Here is a 19,808-nt window from a genome sequence, read left to right as displayed (position 1 = left end):
TACACTACATCATTAAGAGACCCAAGAAAGCAAAATCAATATATCATCCAAGACAAGAAATTTAGGACTTCATCTAACTCCAAATAAACCCAATGGCAATGAAAAAATTAAATTTACCAACCATCACATGTTATAACTTAAAACTCCTAAATTTTCCACCATAAATAACCCTTAGGTAGTCATCATTAGCACAAACCATATACCCACTCATCAAATAATTCCACCAATACAAAACTCATACATAAAAACACATAAATATCACTTCCAATGCTCATAAATCACAAGGGTATCATTATTAAAGTTTAGATAAAAATAACCTCAAGCAAAAGTGCAAAACCCACCAAAAAGATGAGAAATTTTTACCTCAAAAAAAAGGATGTGAAGGTGTTTATGGGTTCCCAAAAATTTTCAGGTGATCTTGCCGAAAATGATAGTGGAAATGGTGGTGGTGGTGTGGAAGTGCCGGTGGAGAAGATGAAAGTAGAGAGGAGCGTACAAGAGAAAACAAAAAAAATGAAAAGAAAGAATGAACCGGCCAAGGAAGAGATAAGAGGGAGTTAATTGTGTGGTGGGTAGTGGGGTTAGGTGGGATAGTGGGGAACTTAAAATTTGACTTTACATTTTTTTTTTAAACTGATGGGATGTTGCAATTATTCAATTACAATGTCTTCTATTCCCAGTAATAAAGATTACTATTTCTAATGTAATCTACTTTCAGTGTATCAAATGTAACCTAAGTTTTTAAAAGAGGGAAATGCAGCTCTAGAAATTAAAAAAAGAATACAAGGTTTTCAGACCCGAACCGTTCATTGAACCGTAAAAGGGAGAGGTTCAAGGGTTTTGAGGTTGGATCGAGGTCAAACCGGGGTCGAACCGTGATGACGTCATAATTAATTTAATAATTATTTTAAATATATATAAAAACATTAAATTAATAAAAAAAAATAGAAAAATTAACTAAAATAGCCTAATTCATTTAGAAAAGCTTATTTCTAAAAAATACATAAAACTTACAAAAATACAGTACACAATTACACATTGTTACACACTAGACAAAAAAAAACTCCTTCCCATCAAAAATGCATGAAAGAAACAAGTCATTAGACAAAAAAACTTTTCAAATGTAACATCCTTTCCACAAGTTAATTGAACCATAATACAAAAACTGATCCCTAAAACATCCTAATCCCACATTCACTTTTCCTTTTCAACTTTCCACAGAACCTACTCATTATGCAACAGACCCAAAAAATAAATAAATAAATAAAACTAAATAATTAACTTGTATTGCTGGGAAAGCATAGGGTTTCTGAGAATAATGTCTTCTTATCTGGGAAAGCACAGGGTTTTTGCAAGTCATTGGTACTTGTATTACTGTTTTTGCTTCTTCTCACTTTGACCAGCTATTAGCTTACTTTTGTTTCACACTGTTTTTGCTTCTTCTCACTTTGACTAGCTATTAGCTTACTTTTGTTTCACATTTTGATTAGTCATTTCTTCTTCATTGTGCTTGTCAAGTATGTGAGACATTAGGGCCAATTGTTTTCAGGACACCATCATAAGAAAAAGCTAGTTAAGATACTATAAGGCGTCTGCCTGTTCTATCACTGAACTCATTTTGAAACAGGTCCATGGTCCACCTGTTCTATTCTTGAGGGTCATTTTTCTTCTTCTCTTTTTATTTTTTTATTAATATGTGGTCTGATAGCTGTAGTTAAGTAAATTTGAAATCTAGCATATTCAGATGCTATGTTAATTCTGGGATTTCAATTATGTTGAGATTGCTTTTAGTAATGGGGCAAATGATTTGAGAATAATGTAAATATTATTGAAACCAACAGCAATAAAAAATACAAAAAAAAAAAATAAAAAACATGCAGCAAGAAGTTGCAGACACAACAAAGTAATTTTGGCAGACAGAAACACCAATTGACCCAAATCAATTTTCACAATTACAATAATATCACAAGCCTTGTCTTCACATACACCAACACTTCAGATCTATATCATCATCCACAATCAATTTTCAATTGACCCAAATCAATTTACACACCAACACTTCAAATCTATATCATCATCCACAATCAACTTGCAAATATTAACAAAGAAAAAACAGATTAAAGTACCAACGACGGCGACGGCGACGAGGCACAGAGTGAGCTGCGACGGGGACGAGGGAGAGAGGCAGAGATGAGCGTGAGAGAGTGAGCTGCGATCTGGGTTGAGCTGCGACGGCAACGAGGGAGAGAGGTAAAGACGAGAGAGTGATTGAGACTTTGAGAGAGTGAGGAAGAGATCTGGGCTGAGCTGCAACAGTGCGACGGCGACGAGGGAGAGAGTGATTGAGAGAGTGAGGATTGAGGAAGAAATCTGGGCTGAGCTGCGACAGTGCGACGGTGACGAGGGAGAGGCAGAGACGAGAGAGTGATTGAGACTTGAGAGAGTGAGGATTGAGAGTGATTTTTGAGAGAGGCAGAGACGAGTGAGGATTGAGAGTGATTGAGAGAGGGTTTAGAGTGAGGCTAAGAGTGATTTTTGAGAGAGGGTTAAAAAAAAAAAAAAAAAGGTGGAACGACGCCGTATAAGGGAAAAAAAAAAAAAAAAAGGCTGAAATTAGGGAACCGTCCGAGCCGTGTGAACCGGTCACGGTTCACAAACCCGAACGGTCGGACCGCGGTCCGGACGGTTCCATGCTTTTTTCGCATGGAACGGTTCCTTACCTTAAATGGACCGTGAATCTGAATGGTTCCCGGGTTTTTCGGTCGGACCGTACGGTCCGGTCCGGGTTTAATAACCTTGTATATAACTAATAAAAATTATTTCTCTTTTTATCTTTGAGCTGGGGGGCGGCCAAAAATTTTTTTCCCTTTTTTTTTTTGGTTTGGGCCAGGGGGCCCGAACCCCTTTGGGTTCATCCCTGTTGAGGAGTCTTTTTGATGGTTCCTGATCTCTGGTAGCAGAATTCACATCTTGGCTCCACCTGCATCTTCCTCCTATGTAGATTGTCACGGGTTGGCAGAATGTTTGAACAAGCTCACCAAATAAAAGTTTTAACTTTGGGTGGGACATTTAGGGACCATAGTTTTTTTTTTTTTTTTTTTTTTTTTTTTTAATAGGATTTAGGGACCATAGTTTGTTCCAAATAGGCCTATCCAATGCAGCAGTGGAATGCTCAACATGAGATTGTTGCTTCAACCTTAGTGCTACTTGACAGGCTGATTTCACGCTGAATTTTTTCCCCGATTTTTACTAAGCTTATGATCAAAATGATGGTTTTTTTATTATGTTGTAAAATTAATTTTTTACCCGTTTGTTAGATTAAACAATGGTTCTTTCTCAAGAAGGAAAAAAAAAAAAAAAAACAATGGTTGCCAAATGGAATTTCTACAGGTGCATGGATATTCTCTCTCTCTCTGTTTGTGCACGCACAAGTCTTTATTTCGTCACCTATGAAGTCAATTTTCTGTATTAGTGCTTAAAGTACGCGATTACAAAGAGCTTTGAAAGAATCCATCGCAGCAATTTGGTATATAAGTGAACCCTCTTTTGGTATATGCCAGTAATGGGGTTTATTCTTTTGTGTTTTACCAAATCTTATTTTCTAATTATCAGCCTCAAGAGTAGATAAATGTAAGAAAAATTCGTTTTTTGATCTGTACGAGATACAAGACGATGAATGGATGCCCTCTTCGGCTTGTCCCAGTCTCCAGCGGCTTCTCCAGTTCACCGCTCTTTGTTTTGTTGAGTACGATTTTAGTGAAATTGTGAAGAAGATTTTAATGAAAATTTTCTTGTATATATGTTATTATTATTTTATTTAACTTTTTTTATATAATATAATTTGATTTGAGAATGTAGATAATTAAGAGCTTTTACACCTGATACTTATAGAATTTAATCCTCCTTTAAGAATCAAATTGGTCAACAAATCTCCATTCAAGAATCAAATTGATATATTGACCGAAAGTACAGATTACCATTTATATACCAGCATTAATTTGAAATTGAAAGCCTAAAATGAAAGATTTGATTCAGTCCATTTTACGAACCATTCATATTTGACCAAAAGAAAAGATTACCTTTCAGCAGCATTTGGAATTGAAAGCCAACGAAAAAAGTGAGATGATCCACTCCATTAGAAAATCGTTTAGATGGATGAATTATTTATTTTAAATCCGAAAAAGAAAGTAAAGATGTACTTATGCTGGCATTTGTCAAAAGTAAAATAATTTTGGGGTAGAAATCCACTACCAAAAAGAATTAATATTGTGGGTTTTAGTTAGTTCAACTAGTAAAGTCTCTGATAGTTGTATAAGAGATTTGGAGTTCAATCTCCGCCTATACAAAAAACTGATTGGTGTTTTGGTCTGATGATAAAAAACTATTATGAGGAATAAACGCCATAGATTGAAACTCTTTTTAAATTTTATATATATAAATATATATATATATATATATATTTATTTGGTTTTTTGTTTTTCATTGACTACAATCTTCGCAATCATCTATCTTGATTTCCGAGGAATATAGAGCAAGATTCAATGGACTCCAGTGATATTCTTCTTCAAGGTAAGGACGTACCCTCAAATTGTTAATAATATAATTGGTTGGATCAGCAATCATGTATCAAAAGTAAATAGATGCGATTCAATGGACTCTAGTGATATTCTTCTTCAAGGTAAGAACGTACCCTCAAATTGTTAATAATATAATTGGTTGGATCAGCAATCATGCATCAAGAGTAAATAGATGTGTTAGTGTTATCCCATATACAAAAAACTGATTGGTGTTTTGGTCTGATGATAAAAAACTATTATGAAGAATAAACGCCATAGATTGAAACTCTCTTTAAATTATATATATATATATATATATATATATTTGGTTTTTTGTTTTTCATTGACTACAATCTTCGCAATCATCTATCTTGATTTCCGAGGAATATAGAGCAAGATTCAATGGACTCCAGTGATATTCTTCTTCAAGGTAAGGACGTAACCTCAAATTGTTGATAATATAATTGGTTGGATCAGCAATCATGTATCAAAAGTAAATAGATGTGATTCAATGGACTCTAGTGATATTCTTCTTCAAGGTAAGAACGTACCCTCAAATTGTTAATAATATAATTGGTTGGATCAGCAATCATGCATCAAGAGTAAATAGATGTGTTAGTGTTATCCCATATTTTTAAATATGGTTTTTTTTTTTTTTTTTCTCTCTCAAAGTTGTTAAAAGCATTTTTCAATTTTGAAGTTGTGGGACCTCTTTGAAGCTTGAACCTCTTACTTCTTGGTTCCTTCTTTTTTATTTGTTGTTTGGTTTGTTTTGTTCTGAATTACTTTTTCATCAATAATTAAAAATCATAAATTTCATTTCACAACACGTGACTTGTGGATTTTTTATTTTTTATTTTTTTAATCTTCTTTATAAAATTAATGTAGGTTGCTGTAATCATGGAACATGTTCTGTATGGAAATGATGGCCCATGGCTCAAATCACTTTGCTTGTTGTTTTCAAATAGTTATGTTTTGAGAAAGTGAATTGATGGTATTACTTTTTATTTTTAATCCAAACAAACTCCAAAATTTGAACTTTGTGAAAAGTTAATTCATGACATTTTGATTTTGTCATCGTAAACCCTAGACTTCATATGGAATCACAATCTATACCCTTTATCCATATACTTTAGAAACCATTGACAAAGAACTTGCTTTTGGTACTCATTACTTAAATTCCCCACTTTTAAACATAGTTTTCAATCTTTTTATTCATGTTTCGAGTTTTTCCCTTGCTCTCGGTGTTGTCTTCTCTCTATTGTGTCATGTGACTTCTCCCTTTCTCAAAGTTTTTCTTTCGAAAGTGGTGAAGAGGATAATCAAATACAGCAACACAATTGTGTACAAACCAATCAAAATTCTCCTCCCAAAAAATAGATTGTTATCTTCTAATGGATTTGGAACGGCAGTTTATTTTGTTATCATGGTTTATAAAGTTTAAAATTTAATAGAATGTTTTTGTAAAAAAATATATCAAGGAGATAGGGTTGAGAATAATTTCTTTTTAATAGTATATTAAAATTATGAAAAAAATTTAAAAAAAAGAATGGTAATGACGTGGCTGCTGATGTGATTCAATGTGAGCGTAACAACATTAAATACCACGCTTTTGCTTTTAGTATTATATTATATAGATATGGGCTGATCTTTATCTTTTTCTTGTTTACATATTCTTCTTAATTTTCAATTAGTAGAGCTATAGGGTTTGAAATTGATGAAATATTTGAAAATTAATTAAATAAATAATAAAAAGAACTAATGGAAACATTAGGGCCTGTTTGGGTAAGGATTTTTCATCACTCAATTTCCGTCACTCAATTTCTATCACTCATCACTCATCACTCATAACTTATCACTCATTTTTTCACACTCATTTGGCAACATCACTTTTATTTTCATCACTCAATTTTTTCACACTATTCATGGGTCCCACACCTGTAAGCCAGTACAGTGTTTTTTTTTTTTTTTTTTTAGCACCCAACTCACCGAAGCTAATATATATATATATATATATAAAAATAAAAAATAAAAAAAAAACAACGCCAAACCAGAAACCGAACAGCCAACCCAGGAAAAAAAAAAAAAAACTGAACGGCTAACCCAAGAAAAAAAAAAAAAAACAAACAAACAGCCAACGCCAACCCAGAAAAAAAAAAAAAAAAAAAAAAAAAAAAAAAAAAAAAAAAAAAAAAGTTGGTCAAAAGTTGCGGCTGTGGGTCCCTCATGTGTGTTTATTTACGGAAATGCCATTGAGTTATGAGTTATGGAAACTGAAAACAGCCTTTTGTTGTTTTCAGTTTCTATAACTCATAACTCAAAAATCAGAGAATTGAGTAATGGAAACAGAGTTATCGTTTGGCCAAATAACCTTTTTACTATGGGTCCCACCATTTTTGAGTTATGAATTATGGAAACAGAGAATTGAGTTATCAAAAAACTCAATCCAAACAGCCCCTTAATTTTTATAAGATAGTCCCATTTAGTTACAAGTCAAGAAGTTATTTTAGCATATGTTTTGCCCCCGCCTAAGTCTAAAGTCTGGTTCCGTCCCTGCCCTAGACCTTTTTGTTCACGACTACCAAGTGTTTAACAAATGAGTCTGAAGACTAGTTGTTCAAGTTGGTGTTCAAGGATGAAGCAATGATACCTTCCCCATTCGTTACAGCAAAGAAAAAATCTTCAAGGCAGTCCTTAAAGTAATGGGCGTGGTTCATGTAAGAATTCCTTATTAGAAGAGTTCAAGGAGTTTGGAGCAATGTGGGTTACATTTGTAAGTATTATTGGACGTAACAAGTAGAAATAAGGTTTATTTCAATGTATAAACTCTGATTCTAATTTTCTTTGAGGTTGGTGTTAATCCTTAAGAGTGTTTTTTTTCCTCCTTTGGATTCATCTATTGGTTTTTCATTTCATAAACAAATTGCATGTATCATATATTTACTGAACTGTACTGTACTTGGTGATTTGTCTTCTTTGGCTTTTTAACCAGATTTCATAGAACATCATAATAGGTTAATTTTATAATTTGAATTAGTTCGATTAAGATCAACGAACGAGATCTAAATCGTTATTTGTAAGAGATTTTATTCTCTTTATTTTTATTTTCTATCAATTGGTAAATTATCAAAATCTCTGGGAATCTTAACAGTAGCCGGGTTGAAACAAGCAACTGAAAGGGCTATGTTGAACGTGGCCTCAAAGTTTATGGGGATAGAATTGAGAAAACTTAGACTCTAGAGATTAAATTACAAGCAGACCAAAATTAAGGTAATACTTATTGTGAAAAGAATTGCACATTGGTAGGCAAGTTGAAGCTTGAAGATAACAGATAGGTAGTTCTTATTAATACCTTATTACAATTACACTAACAACCCTCACTGTTAGTATTTATTAATTACCTTAGAACAATCACACTCAACAATCCTCAATGCTATTGTCGCGTATCCTTGATGTGGTATAGTCACTCCACAAGTATAAGTGTTTATAGGGTATAGAGGGCAAGGGCCGGGGTTCAAGGCTCCACGAGGGAGTTTCATACACATACACTTAGATTAGGCTAGAGTAGAAATTCTATCTTGTATCCAAAAAAAAAAAAAAACAATCCTCAATGTTGTAATATGAGTAAACTATTTACAGCAATGCAAAATAATTATTGGGGTGGAGAGACTAATGAACTTATGTCCATCTTATTTGCAAGAAAATAAAAAGGAAAATCATTCTCTATCTTCCATGCGTATCAGCATTCTGAGAGAAATTGCTGGTGTTTTAGGTAGAGGCAGTGGCATACTTTCATTTGTCAACATAGATAGCACATCTGACATAGTTGGCTGATCAATTGGACCATTCTCTATGCATAAAAGACTGATATGAATACATCTCAACACATTATGTCTAACATGTGAATCACTTATTTCTGTATCAATTAGTTCCAATGCTCGACCTTCATGCCATAAATCCAACGCCTGAAAAAAGAAAAAGAAAAAAAAGCTTATAATCACGTGTGAGAACATATAAAAATCAAAGTGCATCTAATTGGGAGGCTTAGATTTGTTTGACATACACATCTTACTAGGTTTTGGGCACAATGTGGACGGTTCAAGTTGTTTTTCCTACCGCTCACAATTTCAAGCATTATGACTCCAAAGCTATAGACGTCAGATTTTATAGAGAACACACCTTTCATAGCATACTCTGGAGACATGTAACCACTATACATAAAAACACACAATATACATTTTATTGGTCAAATAATTCAATTGATATGTTTTTAACTTACTATGTCCCAACAATCAGGACTTTAATTATAACAAGTATATGGATATGTTTTTAACTTATTATGTCCCAACAATTCTATTAGTGCTTGCTTCCTGTTCATCTTGTTTGAAAATTCTTGCCATGCCAAAATCAGAAATTTTGGGGTTCATATTTTCATCAAGGAGTATGTTATCAGCTTTTATATCTCTGTGTATTACCCTTAACCTTGAGTATTTATGGAGGTAGAGCAATCCTTGTGCAATTCCTTCAATTATGTTAAAGCGTTTTTTCCATTCTAGTAACTTGCTTCTGTTTGAATCTATCCAATATTAACAATTAAATATGATCAATAACCTACTTTCAATAAATTATAAAAAAAAAAAAAAAAAAAAAAAAAGGAAAATTTTGTTGGAGAAAAGCAAAGGAACTCTTCAATTAAATATCAAAGTTTTTCTAACCATATAAAAAGTAATCTAAGCTTTTGTTTTGCATATGTTCATACATTAATATCCTCTCTTCTCCATGAATGCAACAACCAAAAAGTTTAACAAGATTCAAGTGTTGGAGTTTAGAAACGAGTGTCAACTCATTCTTGAACTCAAAGTGTTCCTTGTGTTGATCTTCTTGCTAGTCGCTTTACAGCTATTTCTTGCCCCTAGGCAGTTTCCCCTGATGTCATGATTTAAAGGTTTACATGGCATATGTTAATTTGAACTTCTATTGTAAAAATTTATATAGAGGCTACCTTATAAACAGGTCCGAAGCCCCCTTCTCCAAGCTTGTTTTCTAATGAAAATTTTTTTGTTGCCGCCATGACCTGTGTAGCTAAATACACTGAAATCAGGCCCAGACTCATTCTTCCTTTCATTTGGATCATTGTCTTTGATAGATACGTCTGACCTCACTAAAGCAAACACTTCATTTTCACTATTCGTTTCTTTACTACCTTTTTAATTAACATAGAACATATTTCCATTTATAATAACCAATAATTATTCAAGAAATTGCTAAATTTATTTAAAACAAATTTTATCTGTGATCTATCTTCCTTGATATATAAGTTTTTTCCTTTCGAGTAGATAACTCAATATGCAAAGAACACTCAAAAGTAGACCACTCGATATTACAGTTGGAATGCATGGCCATACTTTCTTCCTTCCTACATTATCATTTGGTTATAAGTACAAATGTTAGTAATCATCATATAAGTATTTTGCTGCTTTTGATCAAAGCTATATATAAGGATTTCGTTAATCTACAAATAAAAGGAAATGAGATTTTCATGTTTTTAACTTAATGGTGAAAGTTGAGTAAAAAGGATAAAGTGTGAGGCTTCGGTAAGCCTAATCAGCTCAAGAGATTCAAATTACGCAGAGTTCAACGACATACAAAAAACAGAGCCATCAAATTAGAAAAACTGAATCAATAAGTGTGAAGAAGAAACCAATTTAAACATATATAAAGCCCCACACTAAACAATCTGAGAATTTACTCATACGTATTTTTCATTTTTTTTTCTATAGATAATATTTTCATTTCAAAACTTGGTGAGAGAGAAAATTAGACATAATACAATGTCACCCTAAATTCATTTTTCTTTCATCTTAAAGCATCACTTATTTCACCTTAAAAGAGAATATACAACTTTCAAAGTATTTTCTTTTTTTGAAGTGTATGAATTTGCTACTATACAATAAATAAACAAAATAAACTTATGAAAATCCAAATGCATACAGCTTTATTGGGAAAATGATTGTTATTTGTAGATTGCATCTCAGACACCGTTATCTTTTATTTGATATGCAAGGTGAAATTAAAAAATAAACAAACTAGCTAAATTAACTCTTTCTGACCCTTTTTGAGCAGTTTTGTTCATAGGATGATCAAAACTTTGCCATAACACGCACTTTGTAGTTCTATAGTACAATTCTTTCAAGACAAAATTTCCGGAGTCCAACAGAGTAGCGACAGTATTATTAGTAGGTTTTAGAGAAGAATATAACACTAAAGGATCCCCACCTTTGCGCATAATTTTCAATGTTCCTGACATGTCCAAGGTGAGAAAGTCCGAATCCTTGGCAATAGGAAAGTCTGGATTGGAGTACCAAACAGTAAACTTAAAAGTACAGTCTGATACTCCTAATAAGTTGTTCTCGTTGGCAATTTTGTTTTGTGGGATGAACAACAAAGCGAATCTGCTCTTCAGAGAAACTAGGGAACTTGAGGAATTGAGAGTGTCTCCAGGTTTGAGACTATCACGTCCTGTGGTGCAGGAAAAGATACTTGAGAAGGTGATTGTTGGTAGCCATGATTGAGACTTGAATTTTTCACTTGTTGGCTATATATATATATATATAGATATAGCCATGCATTGCTAGGAATAGATGAAATGGAAAAATGTAGCTTCAAAGGTGAGACAAAATAAACGAAATTTTCATAGAAAATTTCATGTACTTTCTCTAGTCTATGGATTGTGCGGTGAGCACAAATAATATGGAAAGCAACTCAACTCTTGAGTGTCTGAAATTTTCAGTATAATTTTATATGCTCATTACACCTGGCTCTTAAATAGAGATAAGTTAGCAAAAAATTAGAGGAATTCAACTTGATGGAAGGGCAAAAGGAAACTTGTCACTGGTTATTAAAAAGATGTCATCTTTAAAACGTATCAAGGTTGATGACTGACAAGTGGCTTACTGCTTTATTTATTTTAAAACAACCTGCTGTAAAGTTTAATTATATATAAGACAAACGGTGCATGGTTCTTATTTCTTTCTTTAAAAAAATGGTAGTACTCTAGGAAAAGAAATAAAATCAAGATGCAATAGGTTGCAATTGGTGTAATATAAAGTGAAAGAATTTTGATTCATCAGATGCTGTGTGCTACTTCAAATTCTTTGATAAGATAAGATTGTTCAAATTTGTGTTAAGTAGGCGTAGTGAATTTTACATCAAGAGTATGTTTGGATACTGCTTATTTTACTGAAACTAAAAAATTATTACTAAAAATACTGTAGATAAAGGTAAAAGTTAGTTAAAATAGTATAGTAGAACCGATGAAGTGCCAAAAAGTACAATGGAGCCTATGAATAGTAAAAAAATTAAGTTAAATGGTGAAATGATTTTAGTTTTTAATTCTAACCCAAACGCACACCAAATAGGTTGGATTATATAAATGGCTATGTGAAGTTTTCATTGTAATTTGGCTAGTTCATTACTCAATAAACCATGTATTAATTAGGTCAAATTAGACTAAACAAATGATTATGAGTTTTTTTTTTTTTTTTAACGAATGATTATGAGTAGTATAACGCAAATGTCGTAAAAAGCTTTATTTTTTTGATGAAGTAAAAAAAAAAAAAAAATTATATTGCCTTATACTTCACAATATGCATAACTCAATGTAAGTATTACACGTTGTATAATGTGGGTAGGGTATATAAATAAATTAGAATTATTAATATAGTTTTTACTAATGAATAACTTTGTTACTAAAGATTATTTCTTAAAATTAACAAGTTTTATTAATTTATTACCTAAAGTTTCTAAATAAAGGAAATCTCATTATATATTTCGAATCATTTTTTATCAACTTTCATAATTTATTTTTGTTAAATAAATGTTTAGTCTTACAAATCCAGTTTTTCTATGGAACTTAGTGTAAGTGTTACGTGGCGTATGAATTACTTTTACAATATTACGTATTATAAATACAATAAAATTATTATGTGGTTATAGTAATTTGTTTGCGTGACCATATTAAATATATTATTAGAGTCTATTATAGTGCGTTTTCGAATAGATATGCGTAGTATATCTAGTACTATTTTTATAGATGTAAGTGATGCATTGCATGGTTCAATAAAAAATCTTGTATAAAATATTTCTGATATATAACATATTTTTAATTGAACAATAAATAATGAAATTATATTTGAATTTATTCAAATAACATGCCGAAAACATAATATATTCATATTAAAATATATAATGAAATCCTTTTTCAATTTTTTGAAACTTTTGACAATTGACATTTTATCGGATTAGTATATTTTGATTTTTAAAAAAACTTTGCTATATAGAGTCTCAATTAGAGTAAATTACATTAATAGTTTGAAAATACTTATAACAAGTCATGTAGAGAAATTACGCTGTTCAACATGTAATATTTTATAGTTTCCGCACGATATAAGTAAAAAATAAGAAATAAAAAATCATAAGGCACCCACTTCGCTCACCCACAATGTGTGTCACAATTTTATCATATAATATTGATATCATACGATTTAACTATGTTTGTGTCAACGCTTAGAGTTATATAATTGGTTCAAAGTTAGTTCCAACCCTGAAAAAATGAGGAGGGTTGTGATACGTTGATAACCAACATAAAACTTCGTCACAATGGATAATATGATATATGGAAATGAACTAATATAATATTTAATTTCATTGAGAAAGTTTTAGTTATAAAAATAGATGATTGGTTATTATATAATATTTTCACATGGAATGATTTTTTTATATAAAATTAGAAAGGTTTTAGTCGCAACCTATGTGAATTTCTATTATTTTCAGTTAACAATGGCACATTTAGGGTGCAAATTGAATCCATTTAAAAAATTTGGGGTTTTAATTTAGATTTTTAAAAATTTAGAGTTTAATTTAAAACCAACTCAAATTACAAAAAAATTATGTAATTTACTCAATTTTTTAATAAAAAGAAGCCAATTAGCATAAGGAAAGTGTTCATCCTTGTTGCAACCATATAAACCTTCTAGAAAATAACTTTTATTATATAGTATATGATATTATATGATATAATTTTGTGCTATATTTTCCTTTTGAATCTTCTACCATTTTAAAACTAAATATATAACAATAAAGAATGAGATAATAAGTGAAATTAGTTAGGGTATTAATTAAATAAAATAACTAGAGAAGAGTAATTATTCAGCACTTTAATAGTATTGTAATGTGACACTTTAGCCTCTCAATAGTTTCTGATAGGGTCCACTATTTATATATGGGGAAGGAGTATCACGTTGCTATACTTTTCAGGATCTAGGAATGCCTAATAATTTTTCTTTTAAGTTAGGGACATGTATGGATTTGAAATTTATGATAAACCCACTATTTATGTAAGAGGAATGAGTACCACGTTACTATACTCTCTTGGATTCCGGAATGCTAATTAATTTTCCTTTGTAGTTAGGGACATGTATGAATTGGTATTTATAATAGGATCTACTATTTATTTAAGAAGAGTTATACTCTCCAGGATCTAGAATTGTCTATTAATTTTTCTTTTGAGAGACATGTATGAATTGGAGAGAAATTAAGAGCTACAGAAAATCCAATATCCCTCCCCAACATCACCCCCCCCCCCCCCCCAAATCCTCTTGTTTCTCTTTTCCTTGAACTGCATGGTGTGGTGAACTACATGCCGCTCAGCTGTTGCCTTTCTTAGAGAGGCAATATAAGAAAGGCCAATATAAGAGAGGCTTAAATCTTTTCTACCCTACGTGAGACATTGTAATTGTCTTTTATTTGGTCTATAGCACTGGACCGTACTAAGTACGAAGTTCACTTTTCCTTATCGAAGTTCATATTTTCACACAAGAAGGTGAATAAAATACAATATTTAAGCCTTACCGACATAAGTAGGGTCTGCTCTATGACAAAATCACGTTACTTGATTTGGATGTTTAATATGATTGATCAACTCTTCATGAATCATTTGTATGCTAATCGTCTATGTTAAATGTTGTAATATGGCTTGCTTTTGCAATCAAAGTCGGTGTCTTTGCTATAGTGGCTTAGGAAACCAGACTGGTGTAAATACAATAGGATGCTCTATTCTTTGTGAGAGAGACAAGACTGCATTTGGGGTTTGGGTCTTGTGAGAATGCCTCTATGCTACTATTTTAATCTCCTTACTTTATAGTGAAACTTTCTCTGTCACCAATGCATGTAGACAATTGCCGAACCACGTAAATTCCTTGTGTCTATTATTCTCTTCTCTCTTCTTTAATCTTGTGTTAGTGGGTTTATTTTAACAACAATTGGTATTAGAACTCCAGGTTGCTTGATCCAATGGAGGTTAATGCTTCTATTGCCAAGATAGATGTAGTTAAGTTTGATGAGACTAGTAACTTCAGGTTATGGTGGAGAAGGTTGAAAGACCTATTGGTACAGCAAGGTTTGGTGAAGGCTTTGTGTGGGAAAACAAAGAAACCAGAGAAGATGGTTAATGATGAGTGGCAAGAACTCAAGATGAAGGCGGTAAGTACAATTCGGCTATGTCTGGCAGATGAGCTTATGTATGATGTAATGGATGAGGTGTCAATGGCTAATATATGGTTGAAATTGGAAAGTCAATATATATCCAAATCCCTCACAAAAAAAATTGAATCTTAAGCGGAAAATCTATGGGCTTAAGATGGCAATGGGTATGAATTTGGCTCAGCACATCAATACGTTCAACCAAGTTGTCAATGGCACGTTGAGGATCGATATAAAATTTGATGATGAAGATAAGGCAATGATTCTTTTGATCTTTCTCTCGACTTTTCCTATGAACACTTGGTTACAACCTTATGTTGGGGGAAAGAGAATCTGGACTTTAAAGAACCCTAATAGACCACTACAATTTGAAACAGAAATTCAAGTGAGAGTTTTGGGGAAGGGCTCATGGTAAAAGGTAATAAAGATTGTGGAAAGAAGAAAGATGGGATAACAGTTCTGCCAGGGGACACAGTAGATCCAAATCCAAGAGTAAGACAATAAAGTGCTATAAATGCCAAAAGAAGGGGCATATTTAGCGAAACTGGGTCCCCAAGATCTGCCAACATAGTGGCAATAGATGCAAATTCAAATGGAGATTTGTGTTCTATTTCATCAAATGTAGACAAGTTGTTGATTCTTGGGTTTTGGATTCAGCATGTTCATTCCACGTGACTCCCCAAGAGGAATGGTTTGACACTTACAAGTTAGTTAATTGTGGCTCTATTCTAACGGGAAACAATGTTGTTTGCAAAGTTGTTGGAATAAGAACAATTAAAGGATGTAAAACATGTTCTAGATTTGAAAAAGAATCTTATTTCATTGGGAACCTTAGACTCTAATGGCTTTAGCTATAAGTCTAAAAGTGGAATAATAAAAGTATCAAAGGGCGCTATGGTCATGATGAAGGGATAGAAAGTAGATGGTAATATCTACAAATTGCTTGGCAACACCATTGTAGGTGGAGCTGCTGTAGTTGCTAAATCTGAGCAGGATGATATACTTTTGTGGCATATGCAATTAGGGCATATAGGTGAGCGTGGTATGATGGAATTGTAGAAAATAAATCCATTGGATGGAGTTAAGTCATGCAAATTAGATTTTTGTAAATACTGCTGTAGACACCCCTTTTCATTTTGACTTATATCTAAGCCCCCTGGTCCTAATGATGAGAAATCAGATCACTACCAAAATTATCAGTACCATGTGTTAAGCTTAATAACTTAATAAAGCCCAAAATGTAATCCAAGAAACCAAGCCTAAGCCCAAAATCCATTTTTAAACCCAAAATCCATATTTTTAGACAAATTTCCAAGAGGATTACAAAAAGTGCGTATGCACTTTTTTGAGTGTGTATGCACCACAAAGAGTGTGTAAGTGTCTTTTTTGGTGCGTACACGCATTTTGTAAGCTGATTTAAAAAGGCTTAAAAAGGGAATGTATATTGGGTATATGATGCGTACACACCAAATCTATGGCATACACACTCCGTTTCTCCATTTTTGGTATACAACAATCGTAGAAGGGGATTCAGATCCAAGGGAGAGAAAAAAAAATGGAGCACAATGAAGGAAATTGAGATATATATTTGTGCGTGTGTATATATATTTTACTCAATTTTAACTTTTATTCTATATTTTTCTTTTTTTTCTTTTCTTTTAAAAGAAAAACCCTTTGTTAAATAGTAGAATATATAATTAATTCTACATACAAAATAATCATAATAAATATTCAGTGATATCTACCATTGCTTTCCAAAATGTCAAAATACCATAATTATTAAAAAAAAAAAATGCATTGTACAAGTATATATAATTTTAGAGGGATCTTCATAGGGATTAGTCTCTCTTTAACTTCTTTAAAAAAGTTTTCATCAGTTAAACACAATGCATGTTATTGTATACATTAAAGTTTTTGTAACACTCTTTAACATGGTCCTCTTTTCAACTCCGTTTCTCCATTTATAATATTTTTTAATATCTTATTTTATTATTTGTTATAGTATTCTCTGAAATAAATAAGCACAGAATAACAAGATGTTCTTTTTGTTTTTGTTTTTTAATATTATGTCTTACCGCATATTTTCAAACTATTTTTTCAGAACTAAAATTTTAAAAGTAATAACTCATAGAGATTTAAAAAATTAAAAAAAATTTAAAAATAATAATAAGAAAAAGCTCATGCATTCTGCAAGAGTTGAAGATATTTATAATTAAATTTGAGATAATCAATTATATTAATCTTTTAAAAAACTGTATGTTGGCAAATAAAATTTTATACAAAAAGCTAATCTAAACACACAAGATTAAATAACTGAAATGTGTCAAATCATAAGATATTTTATTTTATTTTTTGGTGTACAACAATTGTAGTAAGGGATTCAGATCCAAGGGCGGAGCCAATCGGCGGTGAGAGGGGCCAATTGACCCCTTTCACCCCGCCAGAATAATAAAAAAGGATTAAAGAACTCTCATCTTTTATATATTTTTTGCTTTCTTTAATAATCTTTTCGTACTTCTTTATGTATGTTTTTTATATATTGCCTTTGAGTTTCAAAGTTTTAAAAGTAAAACAAAGATAGGGGGGAAAAGTAAATAAGAAAAAGTTATGATTGAAGAAAAAAAAATCATAAAAACTCATTTATAAGTAATAAAATTAAAATTTAGTTATATAATAAGCTCTATAATTTAATTATTATTATTTTTTCCATAAATTGCTCAGCATGGCAACTAGCTACAAACTCCCCCAGATCTTTGCCTTTCTTAGAGAGGTGGGAAGGGATGCATAAACATATTAGAAAAATATTAGGAAAAGCTAAGGCCATTATATATGTTTCAACCTTCCCTTCTTTTGTGTCGAGCATAAGACTAGTGATTGTCTTTGACTTGGTCTCTTATAGTTAGTGGCGAGGCTTGGCCCTTGGAAAACTCGAGGAACACTTCAAAATTGGACAAAATTGGCCTCTGTCTTTTTCGGGCAAAATAAATAGCATTCTACTCCCTTTTTCAAACTAATTAGGAAAATATCACTTTTTTGAAAATTGACTTTCTCAAAATCAAGTTAAAAAAAAAAAAAAAAAAAAATTCTGAAACTCTATAGTGGCGTTTTAAGGAGCCTATAGTGATGTTTTAATGACCTATAATGGCATTTTGTAACTCGATTTCTATAAAGTTAAGTTACAATCAATTTTTTTACCTATAACTTGATTTCATGGAACTTGAGTTAAAAAACGTCACTATAGGTTCTTAAAAACGTCACTATAGGACTTAACTCAATTTTGAAAAATTCGATTTTCAAAAAATGGACATTTCCCTAATTAGTTTGGGAAAGGAAGTAGAATACTATTTATTTTGCCCGAAAATGGCAGAAGTCAATTTTGTCCCTTCAAAATTCATGTAAAATTTCATAACATATTTAAGTATTAACTTTTAAGTAATGTAATTCAATCTCAAGTTGACTTGACCGCTTAACAACCAATAATGTGAGAGGGAGGGGGGGGGGTTCTCAAACATTTCCCCTCCCCCATATTTATTAATAAAAAATAAATAAATTTTGTTTAATTCTACTTATAAAATTCTTTAATTTTAAAAAAATTACAAAAACGAATCAAAAGTATAATATCTCATTTACTTCTCATATTAACTTCTTCTTTCGTTTATGTATAACTCATTAACTTTAAGAGTATTTAAAGCATATAATTTATTTTTACATATAATTATATATATATATATATATATATATATATAAGTATTCCCCCGGCGCCCCCCCGCCCCCACATTTTTTTATTATAAAATGTACAAAAAAATTCATTTCAAGTATTAATGTCTCATTTGTTTTTTCTAATTTTCACCTTTTTTTGTCGCTTATAACTCATTTGTTTTAGGAGTATTTAGAATATAAGTTCATGAAAATATATTACTAATTAAATCACCTTTGTAATTTTTTTTTTCTTCCAAAATCAAACTCTATTTCTTTTCTTTTTTCTTAGATCTATTTCGTTTTTCATTAATTTAGAGTTAGGGATATATGAAGAAATACTTTTATTGGGTTATATATTTGAGAGAAAAAAATTGTCTGATTTCTATTGTTAAAAATTTAGAACAAGTTCTACCCTTGTTATTTTCATTTAAAAAGGAAATTTTTTCACACTATTTTTATTATTATTATATTTCTCTTATATTTTATCATATATGTTAAGGTATATCAAAATGACATAGCTACTGGTCCCTCAAAAATTTTCGTCTCAGAAAATACATTTTGTCGTAGTGGCATCACCACTAAGTGTTGATTTGGGTATGTTTGAAAGTGGATTGTTTATTCTTATTTCTAAGGATTGCCTTGGACTAGTATTCCATACCTTAATGTCGGAATCCCAATTAGATATTCCTAAAAAATTTCTCTCATTGCTAAATTTTGCTTAGTGAATTACCTCAAATCAAGCCTCCTTTTTGTAGAACTAAGGAAACCTGAGGAACAGAGCCTAGTTTTAAGAGGATTTTTGTTTTTGTTTTCAAAATAATTTGAAACCAATTTTCAAAAAATTGAAATTGAAACTAGTTTTCAAACACTAATTTTTATGTTATATATATTTGGCTCCCACTTTTAAGAATAATTGGTGTATAACCTCGTGCATATGCACGGAGTACAATTAAAAATAATTGCAATTACATGATTCAAATTATACATAGTATTGGCTTACGTCTTTTTTAAACT

The 19,808-nt window shown here is 31.5% G+C and overlaps 1 pseudogene; it reads right to left on the bottom strand.

The window, feature by feature from the left end:
• Nucleotides 1-8,272: 8,272 nt before the first annotated feature.
• Nucleotides 8,273-10,863, bottom strand: LOC115985905 (annotated as a pseudogene).
• Between the last annotated feature and the right edge of the window lie 8,945 nt (nucleotides 10,864-19,808).

The sequence above is a fragment of the Quercus lobata genome, chromosome 4 (assembly GCF_001633185.2).
Source record: "Quercus lobata isolate SW786 chromosome 4, ValleyOak3.0 Primary Assembly, whole genome shotgun sequence".
Lineage (NCBI taxonomy): Eukaryota > Viridiplantae > Streptophyta > Magnoliopsida > Fagales > Fagaceae > Quercus > Quercus lobata.
This window is presented reverse-complemented; position numbering and strand designations above follow the sequence as displayed.